The 19,999-nt window shown below is 46.3% G+C and overlaps 1 protein-coding gene and 1 long non-coding RNA gene across 3 annotated transcripts in view; one reads left to right on the plus strand and one right to left on the minus strand.

The window, feature by feature from the left end:
- Window positions 1-1,271: 1,271 nt before the first annotated feature.
- The window catches only part of plxnb3 (plexin B3), a 90,014-nt gene continuing 71,286 nt past the window's right edge, over window positions 1,272-19,999 (plus strand). Inside the window, exons 1-2 of the mRNA XM_036143968.1 lie at window positions 1,272-1,472; window positions 18,819-18,879. The gene's annotated coding sequence lies outside the window, so the exon portion shown is untranslated. The remainder of the gene's footprint in view (window positions 1,473-18,818; window positions 18,880-19,999) is intronic.
- On the minus strand, window positions 3,156-19,887 carry LOC118564804. 2 transcript variants are annotated; one of them, XR_004932045.1, is made up of 4 exons: window positions 19,633-19,887; window positions 15,084-15,203; window positions 13,787-14,027; window positions 3,156-4,045 (listed from the first exon to the last, which is right to left on the minus strand). It is a non-coding gene; the product is annotated as an uncharacterized LOC118564804 (long non-coding RNA). The 2 variants fall into 2 exon arrangements; XR_004932044.1 differs by lacking the exon at window positions 13,787-14,027.

Here is a 19,999-nt window from a genome sequence, read left to right on the forward strand (position 1 = left end):
GTCCAGGTGAGCCCCGCCTCTCGCCAGGTGAACGCTGGAGATACAACCAGCAACCCCATGAGGGATAAAGCGGGTCAGAAAATGGATGGATGGATTTTTGATTCTTTAAACATCAAAGCAGCCTTAAAGACTCTTTATTTTCTAAATCACCGTGCACGTTGTCGTGCACGCCTCTGCCAGTTGGTGCACGTGAACGTGCATGTTTGCGCGCGCCTGCAGCGCATTTCTCCAGACGTTTCCTGTCTTTGTGTCCTGCGTCCCTTTTCCTCTGCTAGGCGGACAGCTGCAGTGGCCTGGTTCTTTTGGACCCAGGTTCCGTCCAACGAACAGCCAAGGATCCGAACTTGTCAGAACCGGGCCATTCATGCTGGAAGCTTAGGTCCAGTTTTAGGTTCGCTTGGAACCAGAACTCCCACTTCTCTGGGTTCTGGGTCGGGTGCTGGACCCGCTTTAGATCTTCAGCAGTTCCCTCTCTTTCCTGTGGAGGCCCCTGTTCGCCTCGGTTCTTCTAGGTTCTGGATCCTCAGCCCAGTTCTGCTGTCCCAGAGGAACGGCTCACATTGTTCCGAGTGAAAGTCCAGTTTTTCATCAGAACCAGGTTTCTCTGAGATGCAGCTGGGATGAACGGAACACTGCTGAGTTTTAATCTGGATAATCAGAACCAGACACGCTTTATAACATGTGGTACCGGAACAGAACCAGCCTGTAACTTAGAACACGTGGAACGACTGGAAGGGATTCTGGTACCGATCCATCAGAACAAACCGGAGAACATCTTTTGGGTCTGCAGATGTGGCCAGTTGTTCTGATAATTAACACTCATGCAGCCGGCGGAACCAGCTGGTCTGACACAGAACCTGATTCTGGACTTCCAGAACTCAGGATGAGCTGTTCTGATAGGACCTGAATCTGGAGGTTCTATTAGAACCCAAAAGTTCCACGTGCCCGTGGAACCGGTACACAGAACCAGCAGTTCTGGAGGTTTCTGACCGAACCAACATGTTCCTGCAGGTCAGGGTCACGTGACCGGGTTCCCAACCATTTGGTGACGTCAGCTCAGGTGGGTTTTTACCTGGCTGCATAACTCCTCTGATACGGACCTGCTGAGTGGTGAGGTTCTGGAGTTAAAGTTCTGATCGCAGTCCAGTCATACACTGGGCCGGGGTTCTGGCTCGGTTCCGCCTCAGACCCGAGTTGACTCCTGCAGGGCGACCAGAATCCCGCCCTGCTTAGCAGCGCGGTTCCGGACCTACTGGGCCAGTCGGTACCTGCTGAGCAGTCAGGAGGAGCGTGTGCGGGTCGCCCGGCGCCGCCCGGTCTCCGCTCAGCGGGGCGGGGTCTCAGCCAGACCTGTTGTTGGGATTTAGGAGCTCCGGGTCCCTCCTGGACTCTGCTGCGTTCTCGGCGGGTCTCCGGAACTTTTCTCGGGTTTTTGGGACTCAGGAGGACCCGAACCAGACCTCTTAGTCCAGGTGAGTACGACTCGGTTCTGCTGGGTCCAAGTTATCTCGAGCTGCATGAAGGGGCGCGCGAGCCAGGCGTGTCTGACGGGAGCGCGCCAGACTCCCTTCAGGAATCTCATAGTTTCCCAATTTTCTGCTTTCTCGGTGAAGGCTTTTATGGCTGGACCGGTTCTGAACGGACCGGGTCTGAGCGGAGGTGCTCTGTGGTATGCCTCCAACACACCGGTCCAGTGTCCAGGTTCGGTGCCGTTTCTGCGGGCTTCATCCTGGCTGTCTGCTGAATTCAGCTGAGATCAGCGAGTTTAAAAGTGGACGGTTTTTAAACGGACTCTGGGTTTTGGACTGAGGGGCGCAGAACCAGAACCCGCGGTTCGGTTCCGATTCCTGTATGTCACCCAGTTATGTTACAGCGGGGTTCTGTTTGAGGATCCCGGCTCGGTTCTGCTTGGTTCAGCCTGGAGCGGAATAACTCGCATTCCTGCACATGCACGGACGCACTGTTACACGGACACGCGCCGCGTGCATGGACACTCGCCTGAACGCGCACAGTCAGATGAAGTGAGGGTTGATCTGGACGGAGTCACCTGGTGACGTTTCACGACAACTTTACCCCACGTGACCCTGCGCCTGCTCACTTCCCCCCCCCCCCCCCCCCACCCAACACTGAGTTCTGTTGTTGGTGGCCCCCAGGGGCCCCTCACTGACCCTGGAGACAGACAAAGACCTTTTGGTTCTGGTTCCGTAATGATGCGGACTGAAGGTCTGGTCCAGACTGACGGGTTCTGACCCGTTCTGCTGCTGAGGGATTTGCAGCAATTTCCTCAAAACTTTTAAAACCGGCTTCTAATTTCAGTTTATTTATAGAGAACCGAATCAGATCCACTCCAAAAAAACCGTCCAGTTCAGAACAACGTCTACAGAGTCCATTTCAACCCAAATCAAGTTCCAATAAATGAAATTCATGAAAATCTAATTACCGAGCCACTTTTAGATCCAGTTAAACCCAGAACATCCAGTCCGTTTGTGATGCCAGTCGGCAGAACCTCCTACCGGGTCGGCTGATTTCTTCCTGTCCCTGACTTCCTGTTTGTTACCTGCAGGGTATTGGCTCCAGGTCCGATCACCGAGCCGGACCCTCCGTTTCAGACGTGCATGACGGTATCAACCCTTCCATCTCTGACCTGTTGACCTGAGCCGTTATGAAAAACTGGGTTTTCCTCTGTGGAGCAGTATTTGTTATGAATTATGGGAATAAAGTTACATTAAAATACTAAAATCTCATGTAAAACTTCAAATTATACGTTATTCCCTCTAGTTTTGGTTCTGAGCCCAGTTTGCATCAGTTGACAGGTTCTGATAACGGACAGAACCAGAATAATTGATTTATTGAAGTAACTGGGTAATTTAACCATTAACTTGGTAACCAGTTAAGAAATAACTTAGTAACTAACTGCTGTTAAATCACTTAGCAAACAATTTATTGAGCAAATAAACGAGTAATTAATTAATTTAGTGACTAACCAGCTTTGTTGGTGAGGGTAACCAGCAAAGGAAACACTTAACTAGTGACTTAATTAAAAACAGTGACAATAAACTAACTCATTTATAACATAACTCATTTATTAACCAGTTAACTTCTTAATTTACAGAGCTGCTGGTAAGTAGCAGTAAAAATTAAACAATTATTTTAGTAAGCAACCAAACTGGTAACCAGATTAACCTGATAACTAACCCAGTTGCTGATTAACTGGATAATAAATTAACTAACCGATAAGTAACGATTATTTCACAGATAAAACTTGTTTCATAAACAGAACAAACATTAAAACATAATTAAACGGACAAAAAGCAAATTAAATCATCGGATAAACTTAAGTTTATTTCTATGGCACTGTTAAAAACAAGTTCAAAATATTAAAGAACAGAATATTGAAGTGAACGTCTCTGGAGTCTGAAAAGAACCTGGTTCCACAGTTCAGGTTCCGGTTCCGCTTTAAAGCCGGTCCAGGGTTCCAGAGTGGGTTCTAGTGGGGAGAGCCGAGGCTTTAACTGTTAGGAACATCTGGACCTTACAGGAGGAAGTTAAAGTGCGGCCTGCCTGATGTCAGCAGGTCTGGTGACGTCTTACTGCCGGTAAATATTCCGATATATTTACGATGTGCCGCCGTCAGAGCTGGACTGATGGGAGCGGCGCTGTTGGTTCCTGTTAGTCTCCATGTTCTGGCCCAACTGTGAGGGGAGAACGGGCTTTTTTGTTGCTACATGTTAAGTGTGTTGGAATAGTCCAGACAAGAGGGTTGAAGTGGTAACGATGGAGCAGCTGACCGAGCAGCAGCTGACCGAGCAGCAGCTGACCGAGCAGCAGCTGACCGAGCAGCCGTTCCTCCCACGTTGTCTGCATGTAGACGTCTCCGCTGTCGTACTTATCAGAAAAGCTCAGCAGAACTCAGGTTGGGACCATAAGCACTGAGCGACTATCATCGACATGTTTCCATCACGGACGTTAACTCAGAGCCACGCCCACTCTCACCAAGCCGGCAGCTGATTGGCTGGAACTCAGGCGACGGTCCGTGAGCCGCAGCCTGAAAGACAACGGCATTTGTTTGGGTCAGAAAGGAGTAAAGTGGGTCATGTGACCTGTCTGAAGCAGTGACATCATCATTATCATCATCATCATCATCATCATCATCATCATCATCAGCAGCAGCAGCAGCAGAGAGATGAAGATTAAACCAAACCTAATCTCAAGGATTTAGTCTGGGTCCAGATTCAGATTCAGATTACTGTTTGTGCCTAATCACCTCTAATCCACACACACACAGTAACACACACACACACACACACACAGTAACACACACACACACACACACACACACAGTAACACACACACTTCTGAGAGACGGTTTCTGTTCCTCCGCCTGCAGCTCACATCACCAGTTTCAGGCTGAAGGTCCCCGAGGAATCAAACCAGCAACTCTTTCATCTGCAGGAACAGATGAAGCGCACACACACAGATTGTGTGTTGGCCTGCGGTTCTTTAAAGGTTCTCCTGACAGCGCAGAGAAGAACTGATCCAGAACTGTGATCAGATGCAGCCTCCAGCTGACCCACGGAACCACAGCCGGGACTAGGTCTGACCATAAAGACTCGGTTCCGTCGTCACAGAACCGTTAGGAGTCACTCTGTGGGTTTGGGGCTCCTCCTGCTCCATGCACCACGGGTTCTGTGGATTCTGAGCCGTATCTTCAGCAGAACCAGGGTTATGGCTCTCTGCTGAGAACAGTGAGGCGACAGTCCCTCCTCCAGCCTAGCCCCCGGCGTGCGTGTGAAACCTCAAACTGGTGAACGTGCCACGCGGGCCTGCAGCGCCACACAACAAAGTTTTGTTGCTGTCGCTCTACATCCATGCATCTGGACGAGGCGTTAGCGGCGGCCTTAAATGAGGACGTTCTCCAGGCTCCTTGTCTCTAATGTAGGATGAACCTGCAGGATCTTCTGACTCTTCATTGCTGTCGGTCACAGACTGCTTTAAAATATCAAAACTCCTCCAGTTTCATAACCAGTCACATTTCTGGGGATCAGACGACTTGAAAGGCCGCCGTCGCGTCCCGTGTCGGGTTTCACCGCGGTGCCCATGAGAGCCGTTAGTCGCTGTGGTGTGTTCAGGCCGATCGTCTGGCTGAAGGAAACTGGCCCACTGCTGGTTTGAGTCCAGCTTAGGGAACGCTAACAGGGTATGGACATGTCTTCACAATGCAAAGTCCTCACAACGGTAGTCAGACCAACATGTGGACCTTCCTGATGAGCAGCGCTTGGACTGATGGGTTCAGCTGTACCTTCTTGTTGCTCCTGGTCTTCAGGACAGATGAAGATCTTATTTTTCAAAGTCTCCGAGTGTCACGTTGGAGGAGAACTTCAGGAGAAACCTGAGCCGTGTGTTCTGGTCTGCCACACCTTCAGTGTGACCTGTTGGAGAGAAGGTGTGTCCAGCAGAGCTGCAGTCACTGGATGGTTCTGTCCATCATTCGTGTCGTCAATCCTGTCTCGTTTAGGCTTTCAGTGTTTGTTTCATGTCTTGAGTTTTCCAAGGAGTTCTGGAACTACAACTTGTGTGTGCTGAAGACTGTGGGTGGTCCTCTGGAGGTCCAGAAATCCACAATAATCCAGATTAATCCGCTCAGTGTGTTTGGTGTTTAAGACTCATCTGAAGTCAGAGTAACAAGCTGTCGGTGTGAACCTCCTCACGCCAGAGCGTCTGCATCGTACCGCCCTGAGGATTAACACATTTTAACAGAACGTTGAATTAACAGCAAGTCACGTACTACCAGGATCAGGCACACCTCTTCCCGCTGGTTGCATGGACTAGTTTTTCAGCATCACTCCTGGACAGAATGTTTCTAATTTTGGTGATATTCCTGAGGTGAAAAAAGGAAACTCTGGAAACCTGTTTAATATGGGATTTAAATGACATTGGACAACAGTGGAAATTAATCCCATGCTGTCTGATAATTTTGCCAATGGGAAGCATATATATAGTAAATAGAATTGGTCCAAGGACTGAACCCTGTGGTACTCCACAGGTGACCCTAGAGTTTGAGGAAGATTTATTATTAACATGAACAAACTCAAATCTGTCAGACAGATCAGATTTAAACCAGCCTAATGCTTTTCCCTTAATCCCTACAGTATGCTCAAGTCTTTGTAGGAGAATATTGTGATCAACTGTATCAAACGCAGCACTGAGATCTAACAGGACAAGTATAGACACAAGTCCATTATCTGAGGCCATGAGAATATCATTTGTGACCTTCACCAGAGCTGTTTCAGTGCTATGATGAGCTCTGAAGCCTGACTGAAACTCCTCAAGTAGGTCATTACTTTGTAAATGTTCACAAAGTTGATTAGCAACTACTTTCTCAAGAATTTTAGATAAGAAAAGAAGATTAGATATAGGTCTGTAATTTACTAACTCATCTTGATCAAGAGAAGGTTTCTTAAGTAAAGGTTTAATAACAGCTACTTTCAAAACCTGTGGTACATATCCATTTACTAAGGATAGATTAATCATGTCTAAAATAGAACCACTGATCAAAGGGAATACCTCCTTAAACAACTTGGTTGGGATTGGGTCTAACATACAGGTAGAAGGTTTAGATGGAGCTAAAATTTTAGATAGCTCAGAAAGCTCTACTGCTTTTAAACAGTTCAGACACTGTGCAGGTTCTTAAGATTCCTCCAACGCTGCCTCACTTACTGAGGATGAGGTAATCATGTTTGGGAGGATGCCAATTATTTTATTTTTAATGGAATCAATTTTATTTATGAAGAATCCCATAAAATCATTACTGCTAAGAGCTAAAGGAATGGATGGATCAACGGAGCTGTGGCTCTGGGTAAGTTTGGCAACTGTACTGAAGAGAAATCTAGGATTATTTTTATTCTCCTCAATTAATGATGAAAAATATGCTGCTCTAACTCTGCGAAGGGTCTTGTTATACAACAATAGACTGTCCCTCCAGATTAGGTAGGATTCCTCTTGATGTGTAGAGCGCCATTTTCCATAACGTTGTGCTTCAAGGAACGCAGCTGTTACAATGCAAAGGAGGTGCAGTTGGTAGCAACGTTGCCTTGCAGCAAGAAGGTCCTGGGTCCAAACTCCAGGTTCAATCTGCAGTTTGCATGTTCTCTCTGTGGATTCTTCCTCCCATGGCTGGGATCGGTTACTCTGATTAGGTTTGTGTGGTTGTGTGTGTATATATATATATATATATATATATATATATATATATATATATATATATATATATATATATATATATATATATTAGTGCTTTCAGTTAAACGCGTTATTAGCGGCGTTAACGTAAACCCATTTTAACGTCGACAATTTTTTTGTCGCCGTTAATCGCGCGTCAAACACACACACCGTTCCCTAATGTTTTTCCCCCGCCGCGCTCTCCGCACTGTGTTTCTTTTACCCTCGGCGCTTTCCGTAGTTTCAAGAGTGCTAGAAAACTGTAGCAAAACAGACCCGCGCTGCGCGTGAGCGCAAAGTTTCTTTTACCCTCGGACACATGCGACTTTGGGCTTTTTTCTAAAAGCGCTTCTCAATTTTATGAGTCACGGGTTGCGGTTTTTTTGGGCAGGTTTCTGAAAGTGAAATCGCTTATTTGGGCTCTAAAATAAGTGACGAAATAGGGGTTATTAAGAGAACTGCCTGCACTACATTTGAGTGTATCCAGCTGAAATATCCCTCCGCCATAGGAGCCGACGGTAGTAAAGGCAGACAGAGCAGCTCTGCACGTATTTTCTGCAGTTTACGGTGCAATAACCGGTGATAACTGCTGAAAGTAGATTACATGGTGCAGAATACCATGTCTATCTTTGTTCAAGAGGCAAAAAAAATATATCGGCATGAAAACAGGTATTTATTTACACATTTGTTTACACATTGTGTAAACATCAGGGCGTCATGATTAGTCATTTAGCCATTATAGTCCAGAGTTTAACATTTGGCACCAGGATGTTTTCATTCCAATTCTGAAAAGTGCTTGAAAAATAACAAAATAAAAATATTTTTTGTACAAGCATGTATTTTATTAGTGTCATTTATTGCAAAATTGCATATTAAAATGCCAAAACAGGCTATTACACTTTCAGAAATAAAAGGATAAAATATGCGATTAATTTGCGATTAATCTTGAGTTAACTATCGACATTATGCGATTAATCTGACAGCACTAATATATATATATATATATATATATATATATATATATATATATATATATATATATATATATATATATATTACTTTTCAGTAACAAGAAGATTAAAAGTGCTGTATAACGTTGATTCTGATTCTATAAACTGGTTTGGGTTTCCTGCGCGGTCAGATGTCAGTCAGGTCCAGCTCATTGATATTTGGGCTCAAAGTCTGAGGTTCTGTTGAAATAATCTGGAAACTTACTTTGACACCAAGCCAGTTTGTCCCACTGTAATCTGCACACGCGGCATAATTTCTGATCAACCAATCAATGCAGGGTTATCAGTAGTAAAACGTATCATCAGTTGGACTCTGAGTCAGGTTCTGAAGCTGCAGGACCGGTTCTAGCAGACGTTCTGTTTGTGCTGGAGGACAACCTGAAACACTCACAAAGACGGGTGCAGGGGGCCTCTGTGTGCTTGCATCCAGATTAGGGTGGGGTCTTCACGCCGATTAAACCAACACACACACACAGTCGAGTGGAGTGTGAATAAAGCGGCCTTGATCTGAACCAACTGCTGGGCCCCCCCCCCCCCCCTTTCTTAAAGCCACCCACCCCCATTCCTAAAATCCACCCCCACACACATGCCCTCCCCCCTGCGTGTCGGATCTCACACACACACCGAGTCTGTTTTAGCTGGAGGTGATATTAATAATCCATAAAGAAGCTGGTTTCTCTCAATCGCTCCCAGTGGAGCCCCCCCCCCCCCCCCACACACACCCACGGCTCAGCAGCTGTCTCACTGCATGGCAGGCAGACAGGCTGCTTCACTGTTTTCAATTGCAAGCTGAACAGATTCTGGACGGGTTCTGGACTCCAGCACATTCTGCAGAATCCCCAACCGACCAGAACCAGTTTGGATCAGCTGAACCTCGTCTTCCACTAGAACGTCCAGTACCACATCTGTTTCTATTCTGGGTCTACAACTGAGTATCGTGTTCAGATCTGTAGCGGTCCAATGTTCTGCTGCGGCACGATGTTCTGTTTAACTGGACCAGAACATTTTAGGTCGTCCCTCTGGACCGGTACCAACATCTAAACTAAATGTCTCTGAGCTCCACCTGACCACGCCTCGTCTCCAGGAACTTTACCAGATCGCTTCTATGGAATCATCCAGAGAGTCTGAGGAACCCAGCAGAACACCTCCAGTCAGACTCCCAGCCTTATGTCCCGACTTCTCTCTCTCTCTCTCTGTCTCTCTCTCTCTCTCTGTCTCTCTCTCTCCATCTCTCTCTCTCTCTCTCTGTCTCTCTCTCTTCTCACTATCTCTCGTATCTCGACTCGCGAGAGTGCTGTCTTCCTCTGTAGGCTGACTCGGCGGATTGGCGAATGCGTATCTCTATATTAAGAAAGAGCGAAATATCTATCATCGCTCTATCAAGTCTATCTAGCTCTATATCTCTTCTCCATATCTATATAAGTCTTCTCTATTACCAGTACTCTCTCAGTATTCTCTATGTCATATCTCATCCTCTTATCCTTTCTCTCGCTCTCCATATCTCTCTCATCTCCATCTCATTCTATCTTCTCTATCTCTGTCTCTCTCTCTCTCTCTCTCTCTCTCTCTCTCTCTCTCTCTCTCTCTCTCTCTCTCTCCGTCACCATCTCCGTCTCTCTCTCCGTGTGGAGAGAGTGGACCAGGACCTCAGGGACGGGTTTTATCAGAACTCACTGAAAGCTTTATTGACACAGTGTTAATGAACAGTCGTCCTTCAACACAGAAACTTTATTTAAAAACATTGAACGAACAAAGGGCTGTTCCTGTTCCTGCTCCCTCACCTGGACGTTTTGTGAACTAAAATAATCAGTAACGACTTTAACAACGTCAGAGATGCTGAAGGAACGCTGGTCCTGGATCAGCCGTCTCTAAATGTCCAAACAGCTTCCAGTTTACACGCCTTTTCAGAAACAGGACTTTCTCAGTGTCTCCCAGATTTTATTTTATTTCTCTTCTCTTTAATTTACTGAGGCTTCAGCACCACTACAAAGTGTTTTGGTAAAGTTTTCCCCAGTTTATAGTTTCAGTGTGCCGTGTCACTAGGGTGCCTTGGTCCATGTCCAGGTACAGGTGTTGTCCAGGTGTTGTCCAGGTGTTGTCCAGGTGTTGTCCAGGTGTTGTCCAGGTACAGGTGTTGTCCAGGTGTTGTCCAGGTGTTGTCCAGGTGTTGTCCAGGTACAGGTGTTGTCCAGGTGTTGTCCAGGTGTTGTCCAGGTGTTGCTTTTTCCCGTTCTTCCTGCAAACACATGTCTTCCAGCGCCCAGAAGCACAGCTCATCTCCAATCGTCTGTTCAGGACAGATCAGCTGTACCCTCCTCTTCCTCTGCCTCTTCATCGTCATGGCTGTCCCTGAGAAGATCTGGTCCAGAAGCAGCAGATACGGACTCTCTGCTGGACCTTCCTGCTTCAGACCATGATCCAACCTGCCACCATTCCACAGCCTGGCTGCTGACCACAGGCTGGATGCTCCGTTTCCAGGTTCCCACCGTGTGACGTCCATCCCAGAGTAACTTCTCGTCTGAGGAGAACATCTGGCTTCTTCTCTGCTCAGTAAGGGGTGTGATCGTTGCTCTGGATTGTAGAGCTGGACAAAGGTTCTGCTCCCCGAGGTTCTATCAGCTGCTGGTTCCTGATGCAGAACATCATGGCTGCTCCCTGAAAGTCCTCTAGATTCCTTCCTGGTTTTCCTGTGAGGAACGTTTCTTTTGAATTGGTGTAAACCTGAAGATCATCTGAACATCCTTGATCATCATAGACTCAGATTTAGGAGTGGATCTGGACTACAGCGGTCTGTTGGGAACAACATTTCTGCTTCTTCTTAGCCACCAAAGGGTCTCTGTCCTGAAGAAGAAGTTTGATCTGAACGGGAACGGAAATGGAAAAGTGTTTGTGGCTTTGCTGTAATTTGCATTCTTGGAGGCTTCCTCTGATGCAGGGTCGTACATTCAGCGGCTGTCAAACAGGACAGTGTGTCCTGATGAGACACTGCTTCTTTGTCTTTCTGTGTGTGTCCCGCTGTGTTTAATGAAGGAGGAAGTTCCCTCTGCGCCGTACAATGAGCTGTTTTTACTGTCTCGCTGTTTCCATTTCCTCCCTCAGACTGCCTTCCCTTCCTCTTCCTCCCCCTCCGTCTGCCCTTTTCATGTTTTCAGCCCAGCTGAAAAGTCCAGATCAGTAGAAGGTCCAGTCATTATATATATATATATGTATATATATCTCTGGAGGAGTTGTGTCAGATAAATAATGACTCAGTGGAACGTGTTGTGGGTTCTTACTCTCTCCAGACCTGCTGCCTTTTATTTCTGCCCTGATAAAAACCTAAACAAGGTGTTTGCAGCTGAATGCTATTGTAACGATTGTAGGTGTGAACCTGAAATCAGCCGAACACAGAGTTACGTAAAAAAGGGTTGATTGAAAATGCAGAAAGAGACCAGCAGTTGCAGGTGGAACCAGACTTGAGCTGATGGAGGTGGAGTAAATGTGGCGATGTGGCAGTGAGTGTGTAGGTGAGGCAGGTAGATGAATCATGACAGGTATAAAGGATGATGAGGCTGCTGGAGGAGAGAAGGGCTGAAAGGGAGCAGTCTGATCTCTGCGTACTGATTGGCTGATGAGGTCTGACGTGGAGGTGGTGTGTCTCACACTAAGAACGTTTGGAAGGGCTTCAGCCCTCAGTGTTCAGTAAATCCATGATCCGACCCTCTGTCCAAACCCGTGATAAGATTCTGTATGGACTCAGTCCTGACTGTCAGACGCTCTGGTAACTGCCTGATAGCGTTAACTCTACAGTGAGAACACCTCTGCTTATGCTTTCTGGTGTTCATTCTGGACACCTCAGCTCCTTCTCCATCACTGGTGTCCAGGTGGACCAGATCAGGTCCAGATCAGGTCCAGATCAGGACCAGATCAGGTCCAGATCAGGCCCAGATCAGGTCCAGATCAGGACCAGATCAGGTCCAGATCAGGTCCAGATCAGGTCCAGATCAGGTCCAGATCAGGCCCATCTGGGAGCTGAACTGGTTCCGTCAGTGAAGGTGTTGTTCTAGTTACGGGTTCCTGTTGGGATGAAAAATAAATGAGCTCTTTATTCCAGCTTTACAGGGGTGATTAGAGGAACGATGGTCTATTTTACTCTGAGCCAGATTTTATATTTATTTATGATATGGACAGATTGTGTATTTAAATTTAACATTTCATCAGTGATAGCAAAGTGGAATGGAAGTGTAACTGAATATTTGTCAGAAACTTGAATAGCAAATATAGTTGATTGTGAGACAGAAATGGGGGCTCGTCCGGGATGCACCAGAACCTCTGGAGAGACTTTACGGTCACAATAAATTACAAGATGCATTTCTAAGACGCTGGTTTGTCAGATTAAAAGAAAAAAACAACCTTTAAGCCACTATTGAACGTATATTTCATTAAGCCCCATTTCTGCATGAAAACGTAGCTTTTTATTGGTCTGGTCCTAAATGCTGTGTTTTAATTCACTGGAGGTGGAAAAAATACAGAAATAAAGGCTTTAAATCATTTTCAATCTGTGGTTCCCCCAGAAAACGAAGTTACTGAAAGAAATGAACTTTACAGTAATATTCAAATTTATCAAATATGACCGTGTGTACGTCCTGTGGTGGAGAGCGGTACCGGGTCCGGGGAGGTGACCCGAAAAGGACCAGCAGAACTGGACAGATGGACAGACAGAGGCAGGAACACCAGAAAGCCTCTGGCGTGTTCAGAAAGATTTCCTTTCCCAGAATCTGGGTCGGGCAGAACCTTTCAGCTGATGACGTCTCATCTGCTGTGTTTCTGTAGACGATGGGATGTTTCACTCATCCAACGGTAGATCCCCAAAGACAGAACCGGCCCGTTACAGTGTCCTGTGGCTGGGTCTCTACAGGTTCCAGAGGGCCCGGTTGGTCCCTCAGAACCATGTTACAAACATCAGGGAGATCGGGTCGGTGGCGTCTGATTATTAGATCAACCCATAAAGAACCGGAGCAGGAAGAGAGAACCGGCTCTGTTGCTCAGAGCTCAGAGAACCGACCTCAGTTCAACTGTCAGCTCTCAGGTTAATTAACTGCAGGGTGGTAAGAATGAGTCTCTGAGCTGCAGTTTAGTCACTTAACACCCCCCCCCACCCCCACCCCCCCCACACACACACACACACACAGAGCCCCCGCTGCTCTAAATGTCGTACTGTTCCTTTAAATGACTGCTCTCAGTGCAGATTACAGACAAGGGAATAATGTGGTGTCACTGCATCACACTGAACATCACCCTGCTGTTCCCCGTGTGCGGGGGGGGGGGGGGGGTAATTGGTATCTCAGAGTGCAGCTGTCTGCATTCAGCAGCTTCAGTTTCACCAAACTTAGAAACACGCTCAGACACATGAAACGGTTCCTGCAGAGGAACACAATGAGAACCAGCAGCTGCACAGGAGAACACGTGAAGACCAGAACCAGATAAACATACTAACTAATAAACACAGCGGTCCGGGGGGGGGGGGGGCACAATAGATCGGCATTAACATCGGTTAAACTGGGCCGTCGTTTATTTACCTTTATGTTGTCGTTTGTGTTTCTGGGGACGGGCGATTGGCCAACCTGGTGGTAGTTTGGTCATGTGACAGTGATGCAAAGCACCATGGGAGGGCTGTGACCGTGGTGTGGTCGTTTTCTCACGGCGTGGAAATGGTGGGAGAGATATAATAGCAGTAAAAATCAGTTGTCATCCCTAGCAGCGATGTTAACATCGATATGGGCCCAGATGTTCATCCGGGTCCAAACCAACAGCCCAAGCCTAAGTGGGACAAGCAGGGATCAGTTTAAGTTCTGAGGGACGGAGTCAAAGCCACATTCAGGTCGCTATGGTGGGAACAGTGCAGATTACCGCCAGGTGAGGTGATCCCTGCAGGTGTGAATTATACCTGAGATCAGTTTGTAGGTTTCAGCGCTGAAACAGGGCAGGGAGTGTTTTCTACGTGCCTGGTTAACTGTTACTGCGTGTGTGAGCTCCTTAATGCAGATCCAGCTGTGTATTGTCTGTTTGCAGAGCTCCAACCATCAGATTAACTGCAGAGATTAGTGAATGAAGGAAGGCAGCCTAATCTGCTGTGTGTGTGTGTGTCACACCAGCTTTAATGGGCATTAAATCACTGGGTGGCCTATTTATCGGCATCGGTTTCAACGTCTCTGCAGACAAAATAAAAATGGCACTACTACTGTTCTGCAGAAATCAGCTCTAAGGTTCTGCAATGATCCAATCAGAACCTGCAGAGTTTTCCAGTCTGGTTCGGTCTCTGGGGGCCAGTTTATTCTCCACAGCGAACCTGTTAGTCGGTGCTGCTCAGATTTCTGTGAAATGATGCGAGAGGTTCAAGAGAACCGTTTATGTTCTCTTAGTTCTCTACCAGATGAAAACTGCACAGCTGGATCCAGAACGTAGCGGATCAGGGTTCTGCTCCAGAGCTTCAGGTCTGTTGTGATGCTGAGAGCTGAGCAGGACCAGGTTCTAATGCTCCATATTACACAGATTAACATTAATAAATCAGAACCTGTTCCTCAGATTTCCTCTGTTGCTACAGTGACATGTTCTTCAGCTGATTGCTGTTCTAACTGCGGTCCATTCTGCTGCAGAGGTTCTGAACTGGCCACACTGCGCTGTTTCTGACCCAGTCAAAGTGAATGCGAGCCATCAGATACAGGTCTGCATCCTGCTGCTACTATTAAAGCTCCTGAGCCCGATAAAAGTTTCTACAGGGGAGGTTCTGTCAGCTGCTGATGCAACAGCCAGAAATCTGGAACATCCTCAGCGGGTCGGCGCATACGAGCTGCTGCAGGGTCATGTCCCGCATACCTTTAGTCTTGGTTCTGTTCACAACGGCTTTGCTCAGATCCAGGGCGCCTCTTCGGCCCGTTTGATGTCCCGGATCCGTCTCTCTGCAGACGGTTCCTCTCAGCAAGCAGCGGGTCGGCCCTGTCGGTTCAGAGATGATAAAAGTTCTACAGAACCGTCAGTTCCTGATGTGATGTTTCACGTTTACTCACAGGAAACAAGCAGACTGAAGTATTCACACCCTAGGCTTTTTGTTCCATTCTAATCTGTAATTTAAAGGTTATTTTGCGATAAATCTTCACAGGTGGTGGTCTAAGGTGGTAAAGTGAAGTGAAAACAATTATATCTATGGAAAGAATAGATATGGAAAAATTAAACCTGAAAACTGCCATGTTCATATGTCTCCACCCACTTTGCTACGAAGCACCTAAAAAGTTCTGGTTCAACCAGTTAGCTTCAAAAATCCAATAATTTATGAAATTAAGTCCACCTGTTTTACAAATGTGACCCAATTCTGATTTTTACAGGTCAAGTGACCCGGTCAGAGGGTTTAGAACCAGTGGAAATTCTCAGATCAGCCCCAAATCTGGTCTTTTCAAGCCACATTTGAGCCACTTCCATTGGTGGTCCTGAACCCGTTTCATATTGGATCTTTTTGAATGTGAATCCAGTGGGAACAGATTTGACTTCACTTTCAACCGACAGGTGTCACAACTTTGCACCAGCAGGCGCTGCAGGTGATAGCAGTTAGCATTAGCGGTTAGCATTAGCAGTTAGCATTAGCGGTTAGCATTAGCAGTTCGCATTAGTAAGACAGACGGCAGCTGCCACAGCACTGCTCAGTAGAGAGACTGCGAGATTTTAGAGCTCATCATTATATGCATAAAAACTCTGAGTCAAGGTACCAGAACCGTTGGACGTAGCGCACAGCCATGCAATATTCATTCGAGTTGTTTTTTGGCTTTTGCTGTTGCTTTGCTTGCACACTTATCTAGGCATTCTACTACACTTTCAAGGTGGAGATGGTGCGTCAAACCAGCTAAGACCGGTTCTGGTCACACATTGAAGCGACTGACAACATACGAGACAAAGGACCGACCCCTTTGTTCAGGAAAGTGGCAGATAGAGTATATATTCTGTGTGTAACTGCTCCATATTGCCCACAGGACCAGTTGTCGTCTGAGGTAACTGTAGGACCAGCTGTTGGCACAAAAGGTCTTCTATCGATACATGATTTGTTCTATACAACTCTTTGAAAACATTTTGATGAACTTTGGATTCTGTCTCTGTGATTTATTAATGTCAATTATGTGTCCTTAAAGTATAATAGCTGTGCTGATATAGACTCTAGTTTTGTCTTGGTTATTACTTCTTTTTCTTTCCATGGTTACTTTCTCTTCCTTCTGGCTGGGCAAAGAGTATGGATGGTCCTCCATTTCAACAGAAAATGGCAAATAGAATGATCTACGGTCGTCTTTGCTTGTTTTCTACTCCTCCTCCACTGACAGCACATCTTCATATAGGAGACATATAGGAAATGCAGTTTGTCCACTTTCTAAATCAGAAATAGCGACGCATCACCACCCCCTATGTATGTATAAACTACTAACTCTAAGCTTTGAGAACGCTTTCCTTTTTGATGTGAGGTTATTAAACTTTGCCAGAATCTGTATCCATAGAGCAATAATTGATTTTTGCTAATTAAAAGCCAAATTAGTTCCACACTGTCCCTTTAAGTTCCAGAATAAACAGAAACACCGGTAAAATATTTCCTAATAATTGCAACGAGGGTCCTGCCTCTGCAGTCCAGATTAGAGTCACTGACGTATTTAATTAAGACTTTCCTCGACTTCAATTCAATTTTATTTATATAGCGCCAATTCATGAAACATGTACTCTATGGGTACTTTCCAAAGTCAAATCCTAAAATTCTGAATGAACTGGGGTCTCTGAAGTTGACATCTCTGCCCCTCCAGTCTCGGCTTCATGTCCAGACGGTCCTCTGTGCAGCCAAAGCAACGTAAAATGCAAGTAAACGACATTTAACCCTCAGCACCTGCTGGAAAACTACCCAGACATGTGTTTATAGGTAAATTGATCTGTTTCCATGGGCCTGTTAACCTTATTGTGATTTTATGTTATTGGCATCTTATCTGTTTGTGTCCACTCTGTTCTCTCCCACAGCATCTTGTTTAATCTTTACTGTTCTTAGGACAGCGGCTGCAAATTAGCTGCTGTGCTAATTCTGGCATATTTACATTGATATTTTCAGCTGACATGTTGATCAATGTGCATTGTCCTAATTCAAATAAATAAATAAATGAAATGACAATAAATGGCAAGGCACTGGTTCTGACCCAGGACATGATTTTAAAAGGTTCTGACAACCGCTCTGCTGCTCTGTTATGACCCCATTTCCTCTGACATCACACTGTCCCATTACTGAGCTCAGAACAGAACCAGAACCATATTTATTGCACACCGACCCAGCCTCAGACTGTGAAGTGTGAAGGCAGCAGCTCCTTCAGTCACAGATGAGGGTAAAATCTCCCCAACGTCCTTCAGGCAGGAAGATGGTACCTTCAGCCCTGCTCCTTGTCTTGCAGGCCTCAGCAGGTGCCTGCTCTCTATTACTTTTGTCAGAACGAGAACCATGAGAGCAGCTAAAGTTCAGCTTTTTCAGAATGAGAACCCTGGATGTGGACTGACAGGTACAGATTAGAACCAGCTGCAGCCTCATTAGATGGTCTTTCGGTTGCTGCTGTGATTGATGAGGTGCTCGCTCCTTTCAGCCCACAAATGAGCTTTGCTACAACAGGAAGTGATTCATTGCTTGACCTCAGAGGTGACCTTGAAGGACAGATGGAGGCCGCCCCAAACCTGACCATACGGGCCAGAAGCCTGGACTGGACTGTGCATAAACTCAACACAAAAGGCCCCTTTAACTGCAACCTTAGATTTATTCAACCCCTTCAAGAGAAACATCTTTAGTCCTCAGCGGGACGTTATGACCTTCTGACTTATAATAAAAGTTTCTTCATCTGGACTTGGTCTGTCCAATCAGACAGCCACAGGGAGGAAAAGTAAGTCTGAATCTGGGATCTACTTTTTCAGGGTTCTAACAGCACTCAGTTAGCAAAGCACAGCAGGAAATGAGCAGACATGAGCCATTCGGGCGGGGCTGCTTGGACCTACCTGTGCACCGCAGGTGTCTCCCATTCAGCAGCATCTAGGGCTTTCTTTTCTACGTCATAGTCAGAGCCACGGTCACCTGCGCTGTGATTATCTTTCAACAGCTGCTGATGACGAAAGGTAATCATCCAATCAGCTTGCAGTTCTTAGAGGTTCTGACCCAAGGTTAGAACCAGGGACCAATTAGAGAATCTTCAGGATCCATGTTTGGTCCGGTCCTGGTTCTTTGTAATCCTGGCCTCAGTCTTCAGTGGTCTCAGAGCTAACTGGACCTCAGCATCTTTCTATTTTCCCCACATGTTCATCCTCGGGATCCTCAGGATCCTCAGGATCCTCAGGCCTGGGCTCAGGATCTAGGTCCGGTTCTGGTTCTGGTACCTGTTACAGGATGAAGGGTCTGGGTTTATGCATCCACTGCTGTCTGGTTCTTTATGGTTCTGATCTGTAAAATAGATCAGTTAATTATTGATTCATCAGTAATGTCTGATCCAACGCCTGGATCAGAACCTGGACCCGTCGTCTCATGCAGAACAGGAAGTGACACGTGTCTCTGTGTTCCTGCAGGAAACGCCCCCTGATGAAGACGGTTCCTCTTCCCCCTCCTCAGGTCTCCTCATCTCAGCAGGTCGGTCCAACTTTCATCTTTACTGATGGTTACCTCGTTAACCACAGAGGAGCGTCGCTTAGAGGTGGTCAACGATGGGATTTGATTGGCTGTTGAGTTATTCAGCAGATTCTGGATCAGTGAGTTCTAAGGGGCCAGAGAGGTTTTATTAAAGTGTTTCTGTAACGATCCTCAGGTCCATTCAGCCTGTTAAACTAACTTTTGATCCAGTCCAACACATTGGATCAATAGAACGGATCATCTCCAACCAACCTGCTGCAACTGGATCAGTCGAATGTTCTGTCTGCTGACGGACCGCTTTAAACCGGGTCAGGTCTGAGTGGTTTGTCTCCGTGTTAGGTTCTGTTCCCAAACTTCAAATGGATTCATAAAATAAAACATGGTCATAAAGACATGGCCTGACTGACCCAAACTGATACAGACCAATCTGAACCAGTTCAGAACTGACCCAGATTTGTCTGGACAAAACAGATCCAGAATGATCCAAAGTGCTCTAAACACTCAGCTTTATGTTATTGTTTGTGATCCAGAGTTTATTTCTGGGTCAAAATCGTCTCCTCTAACGAGCCAAGCGGACCTAAAGGAGTGCAAACAGAACCAGAGGAACAGAACCACCAGAACCTGAACTGATCCTCTCTGACTTATCTGTCCTGTGATCAGTAACCTCATCCTGATTCGCTGTGTTGGGCTGTCAGCTGAAATGAGATTCTGAACCTCAGATTCAGACAGATGACTTTAATAAACCTTAATTACCTGAAGGTTTTGTGTCCCTCCTGGGTTCCCATAGTTCCTCTGGAACCAGCAGAAGAGACGAGGCAGAGCTGCGAATAAAGTTGTGTTTGGTTGGATGTGAACGTTTCCTCCCCAATTACTAAGCGTCACCTTTCACCTCCTCCCCTCCCCCGCAGACATCGCTGCAGCTGATTGGTTAGTCTGAACGAGCTGCTGTTCACGCTCCGCGGCGTCCCGACACACAATAACACACAGTAACACACACACAATAACACACACACAGTAACACAATAACACACACACAATAACACACAGTAACACACAATAACACACAATAACACACACAATAACACACAATAACACACACAATAACACACAGTAACACAGT

This window comes from Fundulus heteroclitus, chromosome 1 (assembly GCF_011125445.2).
Source record: "Fundulus heteroclitus isolate FHET01 chromosome 1, MU-UCD_Fhet_4.1, whole genome shotgun sequence".
In the NCBI taxonomy this organism is placed as follows: domain Eukaryota; kingdom Metazoa; phylum Chordata; class Actinopteri; order Cyprinodontiformes; family Fundulidae; genus Fundulus; species Fundulus heteroclitus.